This window comes from Scomber scombrus, chromosome 1 (assembly GCF_963691925.1).
Source record: "Scomber scombrus chromosome 1, fScoSco1.1, whole genome shotgun sequence".
Lineage (NCBI taxonomy): Eukaryota > Metazoa > Chordata > Actinopteri > Scombriformes > Scombridae > Scomber > Scomber scombrus.
Window position 1 is genome coordinate 21795090 of NC_084970.1, and position 20915 is coordinate 21816004.

General features: G+C 40.2%; 1 protein-coding gene across 1 annotated transcript in view; it reads right to left on the reverse strand.

The window, feature by feature from the left end:
• sox6 (SRY-box transcription factor 6) overlaps positions 1-20915 on the reverse strand; it is a 141440-nt gene that overhangs the window by 119365 nt on the left and 1160 nt on the right. Inside the window, 1 exon segment of the mRNA XM_062423193.1 lies at positions 5-75. The gene's annotated coding sequence lies outside the window, so the exon portion shown is untranslated.

The following is a 20915-nucleotide window of genomic DNA, read 5'->3' on the forward strand; positions in this document are numbered from 1 at the left end:
TTACAAAAACTGAAAGACTCAATCCCCAGCTTCCAGCGATCACTGTTAGGTTGGTTTTGAATTCATGTAAATGACCTGAAATGTAATCAGAAAGAAGACAGAAGCAGGTGACATTAATGTGTGTCCTTCTACTGTACATGACATCAAATTAATACTATTAACATCTTCAAAATGATTCCATTTAATTAAAGTATCATAGAAAACAGAACAGTTAAATGTTGCTATTTAAGTTTCAATTTCTTTCATTTGATGAAAAAAAAACCCCCACAGAATTTGGAACATGGTTTAAAATCAACATGGTGCTTAGATAACTGTGTTTACCTAGATCAAAATAAACAGGGACAGAACAAGAGAAAGAGAATTGGGGCCATGGTGACTGTTGGCTGAGGGTCAGAGTCTCTACAGCTGAGCTAAAACAGCTTTGTTAGAGTCTGACCTCTAGTCCTCACAGCTGTCACCAATGGGAATCAGTCCTAGACAATGTTTAAAATCTACTTCTCCGCTACCTCATTAATCAGTCTTCCAGGCGGCGGACTCTGCTAATAAACAGCTTTCATATAAAGTGGTTGTTTTATTTGATTTTGCTTTCTTTTTCAAGCACTGCCTGCTAATGATTTATTTAGGGGCCATGCTCTGTTAGTTCAGCATGTCTGTTGAAGTACCGCAAATTAAGAGCTTTGTTACAGAACATGCAAATAACATTATCATATAATATATAATAATGCCAAACTTAAAAATAAATCTCACAGTTCACACAAAAAGTTCACACAAAAAGAATTAATGACAACAGAGGAAGAAAAAAAAAAATTCAGAACAAAACTGTGAGCTAGTGAGCCACTAGACTAAGGGATGAAAATGCCAGAAGCTCATTCATGTTGATTTTCTCACATTATCTTGTTTTTCACAATAAACTCAGATCTCATTACCGGCTGATTTATACAATTAGTCCGCCTCAGCACTGCCAATTAAACAAAGCCAAGGGTTTTTTAAGGTCACGCTTAACTGATCTGTCACTAATTTGCACTACAGCACCTCAGTCTCCCATCATCGCGGCCAATAAACCACCAACAACAAGACCAGATAAATGTACTGACTACCACTACATTGTTGTCAGAGCGCAGCACGGAGTCTGCTGCGTGGGAGGCTGGAGGGCTAACAGAGTGAGTCAGATAAAGGCAAAGAGTTGCAGACAGGTCTGAATGTGGTAGCCTTGAGGCTGGAGGTGATAATGGGGGGGAGAGGGGACCCAGGTGACCCCAGCTGAATGGAAAGCTGTTACATGAATAGCACCTCCGAGTTTAAAGTCTACTCCTGCCTCTCAAATGATGCTAAACACACACAATTTCCACTGCTCTGAACTATGCTCCAGCTGCCACCACCCACTCCTGTATTCACACACACACACACACACACACACACACACACACACACACACACACACACACACACACACACACACACACACACACACACACACACACGATTAACGTATATTATGAGCTATTCAGTCTATACAACAATTTTTGCATGCTAGAAATCCACATATTACATGGATCTTAATTCAATACAGCAGTCTTGTCAAACATCTGACTATATGCCTAATTCCTGTTGTGCCTAAATAAATAAGAACTTATAATTACAGAGAGTAGACATTAACAAATCGTTGAATTCATAATCTGATGTTAATTGAGAACAATGAGGTAAATAATAAATGGGTAAATGTATTCCTTAGTCATTGCTAATTTAAGTTAATTATTTGTCTGAGGGGGAAAAAACAAAAGAATTTATAATTGCAAATAATGAGCAAACCCAAATTATATTATAATGAAGCAAATGTAGTAATCCCTGTGGTGTAATAAGAGTCAGTGTCAACCGGCCTATTGTAGCTGCATGTAGAAGCTCTTTTCCTGCTGTGAATTAGACCTACAGGCAGGAAACATAAAACAGGCACTCCCCGGTCCTAATTAGAGGATCAGGGACATATTAAACCCAATTCCAGTCAACCCCAAACTCAAATTATTAGTTTCACCACATTTTTATAAACAAATTGTCAACACACCAATATATTTTCCATTTATGTTGGGGGGTGTGGAAGAGAGGTTATGTATTCCACTTAAACAAGAGATGTCGACTCCGTTAGACCACAGCTACACACTATTTAGATATTAAAATAATTTCACTATGTGGAAAATACAGGAGGTTTAGCCATCAGACACAAAAATCCAAACAGACTGATGGTTCTGACATCAAAGGAGCAGGGATAGAGAGCTCACAGCCACCTGTGGCATTTCTGTCAAAGAGTGGCCTTTTCTCTAGCTTTTGCTATTCATAGATATCTCACACACACACACACACACACACACAACACATACATGAAAACATAAACATGCACACACACCCAAGATGCCCTGAAAGCTTTCATATGCAGTAAAGAGTTGAAAATTATAGCATCAGTTCCAGCACTGACGTTTGTCCAGGAATACACACACACAGACACACATACACACTTGTAGTACTTTACCCAAATGATAAAAAACAATCCTTTTTTGTGTTTACTTTTCTTGATCCATGCTAGTTAGAAAATCCAGAATTTGTCCCTTAATATGACACTGATCAGACAAACACACACACAAACACACACACACACACACACACACACACACACACACACACACACACACACACACACAGTTTGTCTGATGTTTGTAGATTTACATTTCACATATCTGCACCGAAGAGGGTGAAATATAAGGTTAACCCATTCACTTGTACTAAAACCTCCCACGTAGAAACTGTTCATGTAGCTTTATACACACACATCAAAAAAACTGTATGCCTCCTGGGATTGCCATTTAAACTAAAAGTCTCTTGTACAGTACAAGACAGAAAGCAGTTTTACTACAACAGCAAAGCTCGGAAAGATTCACTTTCAAACCAACTGAACCTTCACATTCCAGACATGTGTTCATGTAATGTGCGGGCTGTGCTTGATTTAATTTTCCTGGACCATAACACAGACTTGTGTTTCTACCCATCATGTGACAGTGGCTCAATGTCAATAGACAACATAACCACAACTGTATACAGCACAGAGAAGAGCCACCACTACATCACTGCATGTTTCACATACTCAGTCAACTCTATATGAGGCATTTTTAAAATAAAGTATCAGTGGGTGTTTATGTGCCTACTTCATACATGTATGTAAATGTACTTTTCACCTCATATAGCCCTGTGTGGATAGGCATGAGGCAAGCCAAAACTTGTACTTCAACTTCTGTTTGGAATTCATCCAGATCTGCGACATGTTAAAAAAAAAAATCCTCCCAATCCTCCATTCCAAATCCTCACTCTCTCCTGCGTCCAAACACGCTAAAGTAGGAATTCTGCTGAGTTAGTTATTTTGACAATAGAGTTAATCTATGCCATCAGCAGGCTGCTCCCTACCTGGATGCTGTGTGGTTATCTCTGCAGAAGCAGCAGCCACACAGTCAGGCCCTGGGACTGCATGGGGGAGTTTTGGGATGCAATGAGGTGGGACTGTAACAGCGGCCCCAGGGGAAATTGGGAAATGGGAGGAAGGGGAGGGTGGGGTGGTGTTAGGGTGCGAAGGAGGGTGAAGCGCAGAACATTCTGGCACAGAAATGTCTGATATAGTAATTGAACACATGTGATTGTCTGTTAAATATCCAGTTCCATAAAGTCAATCCTCTCCGCGGTAGCTTCATCTGTGAAATATGAAACGACAGCTTCCATGCAGTGAGTAATCACCATAGCCAAGAATGAGAGGACATCACTGGTGAGGGAACAGCTAGTATCCAGGTAAACTGTGGATACTTTTGACTCTAGATTATTTTGCCGAGGTAGTATTTGTGGAGTTGGTATTAGCTCATAAATGTATCTACTTCCTATTCAGATGAACAGCTTACAGCCGTGGACAGAAGATAAAAAGTCCAGTGCTATGTTGTTAGAAACACAAGCTATATTTCTACTACAGATCCACCGTATCATTGAGTTATTTGGTGTTGGAAACAGGTCAGTCACGTGCAAACAGCTGTTTCATACTCCAGCACACCGTTAACTGTCACAGCCTTGCTAACCTCTCTTTTATCCTCTTTTCATCTTAGCTCTCTGTCTTTCTCAAACAGCCTTTCTCCTTCTCTGACTGATACCATCCTCCTGACACTGAACTACAGCAGACCAGACACTCACAAAAACGTCTCGCACCAATATGTCAGGAATGACTACCAGAGTGACACTCCAGTTAAAGTATCTTTGTTGAAAGTAAAATTGTGACCAGCATTTTGTTTGTGTCAAATCTAGAAGTGTGATCGTGTCAGATAAAGCAGGGAGAAAAAAAAAATCCACCCTTGAGCAGCAGTTATTCTGCCCAGAGTTTGTAACAAGCAATAGACTGATACAGATACAGCGCTGTGGCTGAAGAAGGCTTTCATGTGCTGCTCGGCAAATACATTATCTGTCATTTCCTCTGCGTCACATAACAAGAATAAAAGTCTATTTACTGAGCAACTGGGTTTGCAGCCGGGTAAAGGGAGAGAAACGACCAGCAAATAAAATGTTTTCCTCCGTGGTGGACGGCATTCAGTCCCCAGTGCTCCTAACAGGCGGACGTGCAACCTATCAATTCTCTTTGATTCCTTCTCACATATTCTTCACTCCAAAGACTGTAAAGACAGAGAACACAGTATAGGCTTGTCTTCTTGCACACTGATGAGACCTCTTTGCTTAACTTCCAAGAAATACACGGGTATTTTCTTTGCCTTTTTTTCTTTCTTTCTCTGGCTTTCTTATTCAGTGTGGGGTTTGTGTATTTGTGTATGTTGGGGGCAGGGGTATGAAAACAAGTCTCTCCCTCTCTCCCAGGTAATGTGTTTATTTTCCTGGACCCATCTTCTAGTTTACTGGGTGGTGGTGTTTCTCCCCTCTTATCGCCTGGCCCTCGCGGGGCACTTTAGCCCCTCAAATCCTGTTCACCACATACTGGTTTTAGAATCTGTGAAATGAGTGCTAGAGAAGCGTGGCCACAATGTCTGCCTGTGTTGCTACTGGACTCAAATGGGCTTGGTGCTTTTTTTTTGTCCAGGGAGATGCATAAATGGAAGTTTTTAACACCTCAAAGGAGGCTGGGCCTTTGTGGAGCCACACTAGAGAAGCCTGCCAGTCTCCTGAGGAGGCAGACACACTGAGTGCTGCAGGACAAAGAGCTAGAGGAGCAGAATCAGCAGGGGCATCACTTTGCTTTGGGCACCAGGCAGACACACACGTACACCCACATATATACAGTAACGGCACCTACATACAGAGTGCACATACGAACACACACACACACACATACACACACACACACAAATGTTTGAATGGCATGTTTCAACTATTTCAACTACCTGTAAACACAATACAATCACAAGAAGCAGACATGTCAAATATATCATAACAGTCCAATTTTATTTCCAATCTGATAAATTAACCAACAGCATGGTTCTACATCATTTACCTGCCTCACACATTCACTGCAACCTAGTAACATGTAGAAAATCAAACAGCCTGCAGCAGTAGCCAAAGAATAAAACAACATTTGATCTGAATATACACTGTATTTCTACCAGTTAAAATACAACATACAGTAGCTAACTGTAAATAGATTCATATGTGATTGTTCAAAAATGCTCAACAGAAAAAACAAATACAACCCGCACAACAAATGCTGCCATTTCCTACTTATTGATTTCAGCTCCACTGTTTGAAAATAATTTCCTCATTTCCATCCCAATTTTCCTTATTGAAATTCTTTTTTTTATTCCCGAGTACATCCCAACAGCTGGCATTTACAATCAGTCTTTATGCTGTTTAGATGTCTACAATAAGCATTTAGATGCAAATATCTCTGCCTTGTACAAAGGAGTTGCAACTTCTGTCAGAAGCAACATAATCAACCTGCAATTGTCTCCTGGCTCCAAGTGGTTTGCAGTGACAAGGCCTAAGCCTTAAGCATCTGTATTCAAATGATTCCCTATTTCAGGCACAGTTTAGTGTGGATATTTTCCAACAGTACTGCACTGAAAATCAATCACATGGTGAATTAAACCAGAAAGGAAACAACTGATCCATAAATGATCAGGTTACAACGAGGCATTGGTGTCCGCAAATTATTCAGTGTTTTCCTTGTTCAAAAAGAAGCAGGGATACACTGTTTGATGGTAGGCTTTTCTGCCAATGACTCGCATTACTGTTACACATTTTATGATTTGCAAGTTGACAAATAATTATTTTAGCAGCTCGGCACAGCACAGGCACACAACTTCACCTGGGGACGTGGGAAACCTTTGTAGCCTGTTATAGAATAAAGAAGATGGGCTGCAGTGTTCACAGAATATAAAAAGACTCAGAAAATTACTCTTAATCCTCCATTCATGTAACACAAGACTGTACTCATGTTTCTCTGGATACTGTTAAAAACCTGAAATCTCAAAAGGGATCCAATTTGTAGTCTTCAGTTTTTAGTTTATTAAACCAAATGAAGAACTGACTATGATTGAAATCGTGAATATGAATCAAGGGTCAAATAAATTAAAGAAATGAGTCTGTGCTTCTGAAGTGTATGTGGCCACGGTGTAAATCTGATGTTGATGGGGGCATATGCTTTCCTTTAGCTCCACTGGCCCCTGTACAGCCGTTTTAACAATTAACATTATAACCTCTGTTTTTTCTTTTTATTTACAGTTGCAGAGGTCATTTGTCTTTTTTTGAAACCCACAATTAATAGCAGCGTTTGCAAATGCAAATGAGTCCATTTAAGGGGAGGGAAAATGATCAGTTTGAGAATATTTCTGCCTTCTTAATCTTCTAAAGAGGGAAATGATTTAAAAGGAGGACACAAATCTCCAGTGACATGGCAGGAACTGTAGGGCACTTTCCTCTCTCCCTCTCTCTCTCTCTCTCTCCATTCTCCCTTTCTCATCTCACTCATGTCTCCCCCACCCCCTATCCCCATTTCTCTCTCCTCCTAATTTACCTCTCCCCCCTTGTTGCCCTGTAGGGGTGGAAGGGCCAGGAGTAAGGGACAAGGAGCTGAGAGCAGGGCTGTGGTTGGCTTGTCCCCTCAGAGAAAACAAATGTAGTGTTTGAGCCACTGATCACTGGTATAATTGAATTTAACACTCCTTTTCTGGATTAAAAAAGAGCCTTTGAAATGAAAGGTCAAATTACCTCTACAGTCAGGCAATAAATAAGTCAAACAAGGTAAGAGGTTCCTGCCAGCATATGTTAGTGGCAAATTTAATTAGTGGAAAAACAGGAGGCTCTCTATCAGACACTTTTCCATTCTACATTGAACAAAAGCAGTGCTGGAGTCCAAATCAGAGACAATTGTACAGCATAGGAATTAAAATGTATCAATCATCACTTAACAAATCTCATCATTTAAACGTAACTAAATAAATAACATCAAGTCACTTTTCCCAGAGCATGCTTCCAACTTATCCAACACAAAATAATTTAAAATCCAGCCTGGGTAATATTATAATATTACCCAGATATCCACAGCAATTTCACACATAATTAAATTACATGGGGGAAAAAACTTAAGTCTGGATATCGTTCCTTCCCGTTAGTCTGCACACCTCTTAATGCATAATTTTTCCCATCATATAAGGTATCCTATAGGCCCATTGATCCCAGCACAAGGAAAGGAAATGGGCATAAAGTAAGGCTGTAGTCTGGACTGGAAGCACAGACGGTGGCCGAGCAATGCACAGAACAAGGGAAGGAGAGAGAGACAACACTGCTCTACACCCAACTAGCTACAATGTGGCCTCTGTGACATAATGCACTCTGCACAGCAGATTGTGGAAAATAATCCAAAATTTACTGGTTCACATATCCAGCAATAACAACTGACATCACAACCTGTACCATGTATCCCATATTTCAGAGCACATTTTGCATTTAGTGGAGAATGAGGGGGGGTAAGAAAAACATTGTGAAGCAGTTATTATATTCCCATCATGTCCTGGGAGCACATTACAGCATGGCACAAGCAATGGTAAAACGGAGAAACTCAGCAGGCTGAGGCTACAGGCAGAGGGCTGGGGAGCCCTTAGACTTGCTTTATAAACTTACTGCACACTGTTAACTGCTGGAAAAAGATGTAGTTCAAACAAACACTTTGCACCTACAGATTATCTGTGTTTAAATTCTGGTAGCCATGCAGAGGTTTAGTTTTTCTGATCAAGTGTTAAAAATGTGGTGTGTAGAATTTAGAGGCATCTAGTGGAACAGATTTAACAGAATTGAATATAATATTCATAAGTATGCTTTAATTAGTGTATAATCTCCTGAAAATAACAATTGTGTTTTGTACCTTAGAATGAGCCATTTATATCTACATAGAGAGCGGGTCCTCTTTCACAGACCCCGCCAAGTTGCACCACCATGTTTCTACAGTAGCTCACAACGGACAAACCAAACACTGGCTGAGAGGGCCTTTTGGGTTTTTTGCAAGTTTTGCAGCCACTGTAGGTTCTCCAGCTTGCAATCTGCAGCCACACTGCTAGATGCCAGTAAATCTTACACTGGTCCTTAAAGTTGGCTTCTGTGTGCTAGCATTAGTTTTAGGCCAAGCATCGTCAGTAAACTGTGTAGAACTCCTAAGGAAAGAATAAAGAAGAAGAAAACACAGCAGAAGAGTGAGGCGTAGAGGCTCTTCTAAGTGGCTGTCCAGACAATAGTAATGGTAATGGTTTCATGACAGATGGGTCATATGAAAGATGACTGTTTTTTTTTTTACTTTCTCAACACATGCTTCTCATTATTCTACTAGAAAACCTGACATTGCTCCAAGCAAAAGAGTAAGGGCCTTCCATGGCCACTATCACTCACCGCAAACTTGTTTTCAATTGTATCTTACATTACATATGAGTATTCATTTTGAAGCAGAGTACACTTTGAACATTCCAATCGGACAAAATGAAAATGTAAATAGATTAAATTGCATGTCCAAACATGCTGTACGTGCTGCAAGGTACGAACAATCTATATAATAAAAGAAAAACACTTTTCAGAATTCCTTTTCTTTGACAGACTTAGATCTCAATTGAATGACTTTTACATAAAACTAGCAGACTGGTTCTCACAACCTTAAGAAATCTGAGTTAAAATGTAGACTGAATAAAACATATAAATAAATGTGCTGAAATATGTGACTTCCATCCAGCTAAAAAAAATTCCACAGCTGTACCTTTTCAATTTTAAATGGCAAAAATAATATTTCGACTGAACAGCCAACAGTCAGTGCATGTGAGCATGTATGTGTCTGTAAGTCCATGTGTGTGCATGTCTGCTCTCCACAACAGCCCCCGAAACATGGTTTTGGGCAGGCAGTGGCCCAACAGTAAAATGTTGAAATTGGAAAAAATATTACCCTTCTTTCTTTTGAATAGCCGAGAGATAAGCACCCTTTAGCAATGAAGCCAGTGGAGTTTAAGCTTATTATGAATACCTCTCAGAGCGCAGAAGCATGTACTGTAGAAATCAAAGGGAGTAATAGGCAGGTAAGCCAGCGTCATTTTAAGGAGGAAGTCAGTTGTGAAATTGTAAAATCGCAAGGCCCTGCTGACAATCTCCTGCCCTCAGAACACTCCCATAAATTATTTCTAATGGCAGTGGCTATCACATATCTGAAAAAGTTTGAAGTTTGTGAGGCGAAAAGAAAGAAAATCCGATGCTAATCTCCCCATTGATGGAGACTAATAATAATAAGAAGACCACTTATCTCTTTGATTAAACAGCACATACTCTGCAGTTCACAAGAATGTGTGATTCTTTGTATGTGCTTAAGCTTCCCGAAGCAGACCTGGCTTTGCAGAACATTCCTCATGATTGCATGTTCAATTGGCTGTGAAAGTCTGCAGCATTACTCTTACATGCTGACCTGAAACCATAAAAAAACAAGTAACAAACTGAGGTCATCTTCTCTTTTTTATGATGTTTGTGGTACAAGAGCTACTGATCAAATTTCTGAATTCCAGCATTAAGCAAGTGCAAATATACTCAGAAAAAATATCAGCTGCAGGGTTATACTAGTATACTCGCTTTGTGCATTTTCTGCCTAATAGCTTAAGTTGCAAAGCTCCTCTGCCGAGATCTGCTGTAAAGATGATATCATAAAGCGACGGCTCCGAGGCAGCCCGGACTGTAGTGTTCACACATTCTACAAAGGCATGCGCGCGCACAAAAACACACACTGGCTAATACATACAGTACTGTGCTTTTCTCCTCTGAATATTCATCCATGTTTCCACATCATCTGCAGGTCTCCTAATCACAGTCACTTCCCCTTTAATCACAGGGCTCTAATTAGGTCCTAATAAACCATTTTGCCATCCTCTTGGAGCGCCTCTGTGTCACTCACACATCAAACCATGAAATACTATATTAAGGGGCTGTCAACCTCAAAGGAAAGCTCCTCCAGCAGCAGTGATACAGATACTGCAGGCACACCCTCTTACACTAATTGAAATTATCGAAAGCTCCGCTTACATGTGACACTTGGCCATGTCTGAAACCGTGGCCTGAAGTACAGCAGTCAAAAGCACGACGGTTGTGCCAGCACTGAGGCTCTACTGGTTTCTCTGATGTGGGGTAATTGTTTAAACCTGAGTGGATATGGCACAGGGCCTCATGCTGCCTGTTCTGCCAAGAGAGGGAAAAAAAGGTTCTTGCTAGCACTTTTCTCCTCTGTTTCTTCTATTCTAATTCAGTCCAGCATGGGCTTCAAGGAAAGCCTCAATGATTCCATGTTCATCTTTGAGAACCAGTGTTGGGGATGATGATCACTGACCGCAAGTTGATAATGATGACTGTTTAATTAGAAGCCTTTCTTTGGCTTGGCCACAACCCAAACTCCTCCACCCTGCAGATGGTAACCAATAAATTTAGCTTTGCTGAGGATGAGGAGGAACATTGTACCTCCCCAGTTTGTTCTCAGCCCCACCCCTAACCAAAGGCATAAAGCTTTTCTCCTTGCTGACACAAAAACTATAGTGCTACTGAATGTTCTGACTGTGTTGGTGAAGTCCGACTATGTCCGACCATGCCATCTCTTTGCAATTGGTACATTTTGGAGGAAAAGTTGATCGCCAGATTACATTTTTATTCCTTCTTCTTTTTTGTTTTGTTTTATCCATTGAGATGTTTTGTTTGTTTGTTTGTTTTTTTAATTAACACAGCAAAACTTTTTTATTTAGTATTGCTATGAAAAGTCTAGTTTGTTTCCATTTGGTTTTGCTGCTATGTCCACTCCTTGCAAACCGAAAGCATGATTACATTTTTTATGGTTATGATTAGGCATCTCAGAGCACTTTGTTACGGGTTAGGGAAACACTGTGGTTATGGCACGTACATTATGGGTAAGGCTGGGAAACTAAAACACTTTGTTAAGGTTAGGAAAATTGTGAGCATGGTAAATATCCAAAAAGTCTACTCTGATGGGACGCAAACCTTGGTCTGCAGCATAGAAGTTGGTTGCCTGGCCGTCCACTCAGACCTCCACCCTATGGCTTTTCAGTGCGGTATAAGAACGTCACTCTACGAACAATCTTTGACAATAAATCGCTATTGCAAATTGATTGCATATGGATGTAATACGTCGGCGGGTTTTTAAATCATTTGTATATTTTTTTTTAAAGCCTGCAGGGTCATTAATTGTGGCCATATAAAAGTCCTGCAAAAGCAAAAAGTCGATCTTGTTCAAAATCTGAACATTTTTTGGTATTTTATACTTGTTCCACAATGTCATTCCACTTTCCTCAGCAAAGGTTTGAGATTTTACAGACCGTCCTGTCTAGTGGAAAAAAGGACGAGTGTTGCTGTTAGTCAGACAGGACAACCCCTCCCATCTTCCTGTAGTCCCTCTCAGTCTATTCCTCACCCACTGCCTGTCAATCATCCTCCCTAAGACAAGCCTCCTCTCAGAGGTTCCTAGACCCGTCCTGCCTGGCAGAAAACGGCACTCTGTGTGTACATATGCCTGTGTGGTGTGTGTGTGTGTGTGTGTGTGTGTGTGTGTGTGTGTGTGTGTGTGTATTGTATGTGGGCGAGTGGCGTGTGCCAGAGTGGCTATCCCCTCAGATTGTCAAAAAGGCTCATGGGAAATATACTACATGGGCCAAACCACAGTCTTTCTCTATCATTTCAGCAGATTTCTCTTTTTTAGTCCCATTCAAGAAAGTGATTATCACAAACTCTAGTTTCTTTGGCTTTATTCTTCCAGCTCTGAGTTAGGCTTTCTGGGCTTTCCTCACTATCGCTGCATTTGAGAGCCAAGTGAGGTTTCTTATAGGGATTTTTCAACCTGGACCCTATATTCCCATCATTTTGTGTCAAAGTGACTAATGTACAACATTTTTTTAAACTGGTCCAGCTGAGAAATTGGCTGCAATGTAAGGACCCTCAATATATATCAAATTAAAGTGCTTATTTTTGCCATTGACAGGCTCAGATTGTTATTATAGGTGTCTATAAATAATAAAACGTTTTTCTTTACCTTTCACTTGATCCAGTCTGTTTGTTATTGTGTCTAACCAAGTCTCGCTCAAAAAGAAGTATCACTTTGAAATCTCGTGAGAATTTAGTTGTTGTAGGAAGACAGCTACATAATCAGCTAAATATCATCATCATCACTTTGAACATCTTTTAGATAACACTAAGCTACACTTGCTGTACTCTACAAAAAAAACTCCTCCCGGGACTCCTCTCTCCAACTCTCACTCACATTTTCATCGTTTCCTGCAACAGCTGAACTCTCGTGAGATTTTTTTTCCATTGTCTTTGACAGTTGTTTCTAAAACTTGCATATTAATTCTTTGACCCTTTTAAGAACAAGAAGATGAGCAGATTTTTTCATTCAGTTGAAGTTGGTATTTTTTAACATTACTGTCTCTGCTCTGGTTATATATATTGTGGTACAAGTAGACAGAATGAGGGATAAAGTTGTTCCTGCACTCAACGTACTGGTGAGGGAAGGAAACTGTGCCATTTGGAAAGAAATGAAAGAGGAGAAGTCAGATGCTGCAGCCACACAATAACTGCATATAAGTACAAGTATTCTTGAACCACTTTTTAAAATACTGACGATTTCCCCCTGAAAGATTCACTATATGCGGGTCAGGGAAATAAATACATTTGAAGGAGACTAAGTTTGATCTATTAACACATCATGAGAGGAGTGTGAGGCATTGTGAACACTAACTTTATTATTTGTATCCTTAGTCTTAGAAAGTGTCAGAAAATCTGCTCTTAGCCCATCCTTTCAACAACATTGCCTAAACACCCCCCTCCCTTTACTCAATGAAAGGGAGAGAGAGAGAGAGAGAGAGAGAGAGAGAGAGAGAGAGAGAGAGAGAGAGAGAGAGAGAGAGAGAGAGAGAGAGAGAGAGAGAGAGAGAGAGAGAGAGAGAGAGAGAGAGAGAGAGAGAGAGAGAGAGAGAGAGGATAACAAAGACAGACAAGAGACCAAGAGAAAGCTTGTGGTCAGGTCTGCTGAAGCCATTTTCTCATAATGCACATTAAGGGTAAGCCTTGTAACACATCCAAGTCAGTGTTAAAAGAAATTATTCAGAAAGGAAACAAAAGACCTGGGCAAGAAGAGACACTATGGTTAACTTCATCAGAATTTTAGCCACAAGACCCTTTCCATTTATCCCCCCACCCTCCCTCTTTGTCACTTTGATTTATTTTTGGCATCCTACATTAGCATTTTCCACAGGAAACTGTCAGGAATATGATTTCTGGCCCAATACGTCCTTTCTTTTCCATAACTTCCTCGCCTGTTTTACATGTCACAGTAGCTGCTCCATGATGCAAGTGGTTGATCAGTATTTGTTTCCATCCAAGAAAGCAAACACACATTATTATCTGGAAAGCATGAAATTAAGCAAAAACACAGCATGTTTTTTTTCCTGTGAACCCTGTCTTTAAAAATGTAATGAAATCAACAAGTTACTGTTGAACTACAATGTCCATGTATGTTTAAAATTAGTGTAAATATGCAAAACACAGTGTCTCATTCATTTTTGCATTCATGTAATTATAAGGTGCAGACCATGTACAGTAGATAAAGTCATGTCTTTGTTGTGTACTCATACTTTACTCACTGTCAGTAACACTGGAGATGCCAAATACGGACCAACCTCTGCATCATGGATCAAAGTGCCACATAACATAAAAATGTTCATCATTGTCACGTTATGTCAATGCATGCTGAAGAAGAGACCATGCAATATACAAGATTTATATCTCTTAGGATTGTGCATACATGCACAAATATACACTATGTGTGAACAGACACAGGCAAATATGCACTATGTACAAACACAAATATACACGTGCACAGGCTAAATTGCCATATCTGATATGAAAACAGTTGTGTGCCAACAAAACGGCTCCCAGCATCCTTAAGGCTGTACTGGAGAGTGAAGAAGCCAGATTGGCTGGCTTAGTCACAACTGTGGAGCATATTTTACATCTCATGTCAGATCAAGCTGGCAGATACTAGGCCGGCTGTCAACCTCCACCAACTGGATAATGTCTAATTGTTCAGCTTTTAAAGACAGTGGAGACCTGTGTAAGGATACGCAGAACACTTCTGCCAGCTACAGCTTGGAAATACTTCAACGCTGCAAAGCTGGATCAATTATATTTTCAATAAAAGCTAAATGATCAAAATCAGAAATGATGCATGGAAGGAACAACAGCATTGGTCATCTTGTGAATATAATCTGGATGTTGGTTTTTTTCTGTACTAGGTTTATTCATAACAGATGCATTCATATTTAATTTGCATTCAATGCTATAATTGCGCTGTTTCCATTCAAACTAATGCAAGATGGAAAATGTAAGGCCTTTTTCACATTATTTTATATAAAAGACTGTCAGTGTCACAGCTGACAACATATTTTCATAGAGTCCTTTTATGCTTACTCCAAGTCAGTGGCTTGCCCATGGGAAGGCCTGATCCAAGCACAATGGGGGGGATCACGAGCAAAAGGGTTGTTGTGACACTCTTGTGTGTGAGCAGCGCAAAAGCCAACATTACACTAATCTCTTTTCCCTTGTTCACTCACAAGACCCAAGCTCAGGTCTTCAGAGCTTCTTCAATTCTAGTAGGACAAAAATCATTCTGTGTTGGGCAAAAGATCACAGCGTCTTCCAGTCATAATCCTAGCATTCTGCAACAAGGTCATGAACAGTGTGTATATACAGTGTGTGTATGTATATGTATAAATATATATATATGTGTCTGTGTGTATATATATATATACATAAATATACACACATACATACAGAAAGATGATGGATTGATATAAAGCATTATTTGTCTGTGAGTAAAAATAGAGGTTAGTGTGACTGCAGTCAGTGAAAGCAGTTACTGAATCAGGGGAAAAATAATAATTACACAAATTCACAGCTCTATCAAGCTGTGGCTAACAAAATGGTTGCCACAGAGAAGGAGAAAACTAACTTGTTTTCTTGAATTGGCTTTGGATTTCATGCCCAAATGTCTGCAAAAGGAACACAGGCCGACATGAGTGTTTGTTTAAAATTCAGTTTTCAACCACCTGCACCTCTTTTCACACAACCTGACAGTTCTTAGCCTTGGTCTATATGCTGTGTGTGTGTGTGTGTGTGTGTGTGTGTGTGTGTGTGTGTGTGTGTGTGTGTGTGTGTGTGTGTGTGTGTGTGTGTGTGTGTGTGTGTGTGTGTGTGTGTGTGTGTGTGTGTATGCACATGCTCGTGTGTGTACGTTCACTCATGCCTGTGTCCCCATGGCTGTGTGAGGGAGGAAATGCGTGTGCGAGTGCCGCTGCCTGTGTGTGTGTATGTGTGTGTGTGTGTGTGTGTGTGTGTGTGTGTGTGTGTGTGTGTGTGTGTGTGTGTGTGTGTGTGTGTGTGTGTGTGTGTGTGTGTGTGTATGCACATGCTCGTGTGTGTACGTTCACTCATGCCTGTGTCCCCATGGCTGTGTGAGGGAGGAAATGCGTGTGCGAGTGCCGCTGCCTGTGTGTGTGTATGTGTGTGTGTGTGTGTGTGTGTGTGTGTGTGTGTGTGTGTGTGTGTGTGTGTGTGTGTGTGTGTGTGTGTGTGTGTGTATGCACATGCTCGTGTGTGTACGTTCACTCATGCCTGTGTCCCCATGGCTGTGTGAGGGAGGAAATGCGTGTGCGAGTGCCGCTGCCTGTGTGTGTGTATGTGTGTGTGTGTGTGTGTGTGTGTGTGTGTGTGTGTGTGTGTGTGTGTGTGTGTGTGTGTGTGTGTGTGTGTGTGTGTGTGTGTGTGTGTGTGTATGTGTGTACATGTGCAGCGTCTCAAAAATCCACCACATTTTAATTACTGCCCGGCTGCACTGTGTGTCTCTTTGATATGGAAATAAAGGCAACCATCTTCACACAGCCACTGTACAAATCTTCATGTGATTCATAAAAAACAATGAGCCTGACTAATTCCTCCACCTGATTACCGTCCCAGACCTGTGTCAGGAACACACGGCCACCAAGGCCCTTCCAATTAATTCTACATATTAATGTGTGATTTTTAAAAATCAACAGAGGCTACTTACCATAGCCTAGACTGTTGCATTTTGAAGTCAAAGTTAATTATGCACAACTATGCAATGGACTAAAAGAAAATGTCCAATTATTTTGAGAAAAACATATTCAGTGGGAGAGTGAATGATACAGATCAAAATGGGCCACTTAGGTTACTCGTGCAATTATACAGTTCCTGTGAAGATACACATATTTAGATTTTTTTTCATCTGTAATCCTTTTAATGTCAGCAATACTGTTCACTTACAGCAGCCAGGGGGACACAGAGATCTAACACAGTAGAATAAAACTACCCCAACCCTTCTCGATGTTCAGTTAGTGTTGGCACACAAAGGTGTTATTTGTTTCTGATTAAATAAATAAAAATCATGATCTTAACTTTAATCTGTGACAGAAAAACCTGACTTCAATGAAAAACATAATGTTAAAAAAAAAAAAAAAAAAATCTCTCAATCAGCTTTTGGGCAATTTAACATCCAAAGCTGGATGAAATTCAAAATGTTAAAGCTTGAAATTCTTTTTTCAAACAGCTGGTGTATTACACTCCCATTAATCTGTCTGGCTCCATGTTCTCACAGCTTTTTATTTAAGACGGTGACTTCGTGGAGGTGATAGCCCACTGCTTGTGATGACTCAGTTAGACCATTGATACAAATCTGTATTTCTCGTTTTTAGGAAGTGACAATGGTTTGCAGTGAAAAAAACCACAATTTCCTCCGATATGAGCACGTCATTTAAAGAGATCTGCAGCATAATGACTTTTTTATATGCTGGTGTCAACTCACAAAAAAAACCTATCCCACCAAGTGCGTCTGCGGTGCACAGAGGAAGGCGATTTACACCAAGCGTTCTCTGTCGCTGCATGCATTCATTATACAGAAAACTGCGCAGCACCTAATCAAAATGTCCTGCAAAAAGAAAACTAAGCATTATGGCAGAAGTGACATGTTACTAACTTGTCAGAAACGTCCTGTTGGAGGGGAGAAATTACCCCTAAGAACTGCTGTGGCATATCCCTATCAGTTTTGATCATTGTTGAAATATTCTACAGCAAATTAGATAACACTTAGAAAGACAGATGTCACAACATGTGCTGCCACAGTTATTATCTCCTGCAGTCCTCCGCCCTTCTGCTGCCCCCCCCCCCTACTCCTACTCCTCTACCTTTACCAGGCCTGCTGTTGTTTACGTCCTCTCATCTTGTTTATCATCAGGTCTCAGCCGCTCCCTCCACTAGCACGAAGAGAGGGAGACTAGTACCTGTGCACCCCTCAGCCACAGACCCCCCCCTGCGCTTCTATTGCTCTGCTCTCCCTGCCCGCATCCCAGCAGCGTCTTGTCACTTGGAACAAAATAGCTGTCTCTCTGCAAACCACTGTGTATACCGAAAGATAAAGCGGTGTGTAAGGTCTCAGTTATGTGGTCTAAATGACATCTGGACAGGCGAGACAGAGTGGCTTTTTGGATTTTGACATTTCAAATAAAAAACAACAGCAGTGTTTATCCATGTGTCAAGAGTGAAGACATTCTCTGCAAAATATCTGGTGTAAGGAAAGTATCATACATGCAGAGCTGTACACAGACTCACACAAACAAACACAATAATAATGATAAACCACAATTACGTTTTTACATCTATGAGAAAAATATTAAAAGTCTGGAGTGATTGCTGCAGCCACTTTACAATCTACATATTACACATATTATTAATACCATTTGAAACACTGCTCTATCTGCAAACGACAACACATAACTATTATTTTTAACACTGTCGCAAAATGATGTCGATATTAGAAATGTTTCCCTCCTACAACTGTGAGATCGGCTTATCATGAGTCAGAATTGGCTGTAATATCATTAAAGAAATTCAGTTTGGCAGGGGAATACACTCCGAGTAGAACTGTTCCAGCAGAAGAGCAAGGCCATAAAATGAAACCTACAGAAACCAGTACTTTCATTTGCATCACTGTGTGGCTTACAGACACATAACAGCTGAGTTTTAGCAGGGAAATTAAATAACACATTACAATGAATAATATAGATCTGCAAGCTGGGAACTGATGCAGGTACTTTTTTTTTCTTTTGAGTGGATTCACACTTGTAATAAAATTCCTAAACATAAAACAACTTGTGCCATTATGTTTGAATTACCAGATTCGCCTACTGCATTAACCATAAGCATGGGGTAAGATGGGAAAGATCATTTCTCTTACCACCCCCCCTTCTCTCTTTCCCTCCCTCTCTCCTTCTCTCTCTCTCTCTTTCTCTCCTGCTTTTTCTTTGATCTCACTAATTGCTGGTACAATATAGTTTAAACAAATCCTACCTGTAGATGATGAGGACAGTTAACAGTAAATCTTTAAGTAAATTCAATTTGTGGCACTTAAGACTAAACAAATATTATAATGGGATCATTCAAGACATTTCTCTTCCAATCAATAACACAAATAATATATAAAAAAGAAGCGATAATTGCAATGCATCATGATGAAAAGAAAAAAGGATTCCCAGCAGCAAAAGTTGCTCTTGCACCACGGGAGACACTGGACTTGGACAGAGTGCAGGATATGTTTAGACATAAGTGAACTAGGTGGCTTCTCCCTTTCATGCCAAAATGAAAAGTCCTAAAATCTTTTGAACTTACTGGCACATCAGCTTCAGCGAGTCTATCTTATGCTGAGTCCAGGTGGGAAATGCTGTCTTTCTCAGTCTTGCAAAAACCTCAAGTCACCCCGATATCCACTCGCAGATTACTCCTTGAAAATACAGAAAATGCGCACGGCCAGTCAGTATGAAATATGACAAATATGATATCATTGCCCTGCATTTCTACTTAACTATCGCGCACCCCGAAAATGGACTGTCTTTAGTGGTTCATTCGACTGCCAATTTAGGAAAGAAAAACACAAATGTCTCGGACAGCACTTATAAAACAGCAGCAGATTATTTGAAATAGTCTCTTCAAAATATATTAACATTTAAAATGTCTCTGCTGCTTAAAATGCACATTCATGCACATGCATGTAACGTTTGAGAAGGATGTGTACAAAGGAGTAAGATGATTAATTGTAGATGCTGGTAGTTTCCCCTGTGCAAAATTTTTTTTGTGAGATGTTAAATAAGAGCTAAGTGCGGTTCTGTGGCATCAAAGGGCGCTTTTCACTCTTTCCTCTCTCGCTCTTTTGGTGAGCGACACGCTGAGCTGCACAAGCCGTCAGAGACAAACTCTTATAGAGACAGAGCCGAGTGTCCCTGTATAGCAATCAGGACAATGTGCTGAATGGGCAGTCTAATTATAAATGTGCCATTTAGACTTGCATTTGGTGTCCAGAACCCGCCTTACCTTATGAGGAAAACCTGCGTTCACTCAGCTGCATTAAGAGCAACTTGTTCAAAAGAAAGAAGAAAAAAAATACCAAACGATCCAAACTTTACTCCGAGCGCAAATATTGTTTTTATATTTCTTTAACTCGAGGAAGTGTTTTTGTGTGTGTGTGTGTGTGTGTGTGGAGGGGGTTTTTTTTGGCAAGGAAAGAGATAATTGTGTGTTCATTAATTAGCCACAGGTGTGTTATTTCTGTGGTCACAAAACACACGTGATCAGGGTTTAATAAATAGAAGAACTGTTCAATTAAATTAAAAAAAAAAAATAAAACTCCCAGTTTTATCTTAGCTGATTCTTTGCTTGCTGAAATGTTATCACAACTCCTGTAGCAGTTTTTTTAAAGGCTTGTTTGTACACTGTGTCTAATTTTGGAAAACGCTTTTAAATGAGGGGCCATCTCCGTGGTGTCAATTTCATGCTTATTCACTGACATTTCACTTAACACGCCTCCATTTATGATAAACCTGGAAATTAATTATCGAGTTTGTGACACATATTTTTTTCTTGGACAATGTATCAGATTTTTTCCCTGTAATTTCCCAGCACTTAAAAATGTGTTAAGTCTATATTGTTTTCTAAAACATATTCAAACGTGTTTATTCTAACATAAGGCCTGGTGATAAATTTTCGAAATTGTCTTTCAGCATAAACAACCGGGATAAAAGGCAAGAAAACAATTAATCCTTATTGATCACATTTGCACTCTTCACAACAACTTGTATCTGTTCAGTGCGAGGGCGCCGAGCTTCGGAGCTCTCGGCTTAAATGGAAAAGTGCGAGTACATCTTCTCTAAATGGACAAGACTTGCGATTGTTGAATTTAATTTATGGCTTATGCATTCTTTGGAGGTCAATTCCCCTGACCTCCCGAGAAAGTTAAAGAAGAGCAAATTCCCAGGCTAAACTTG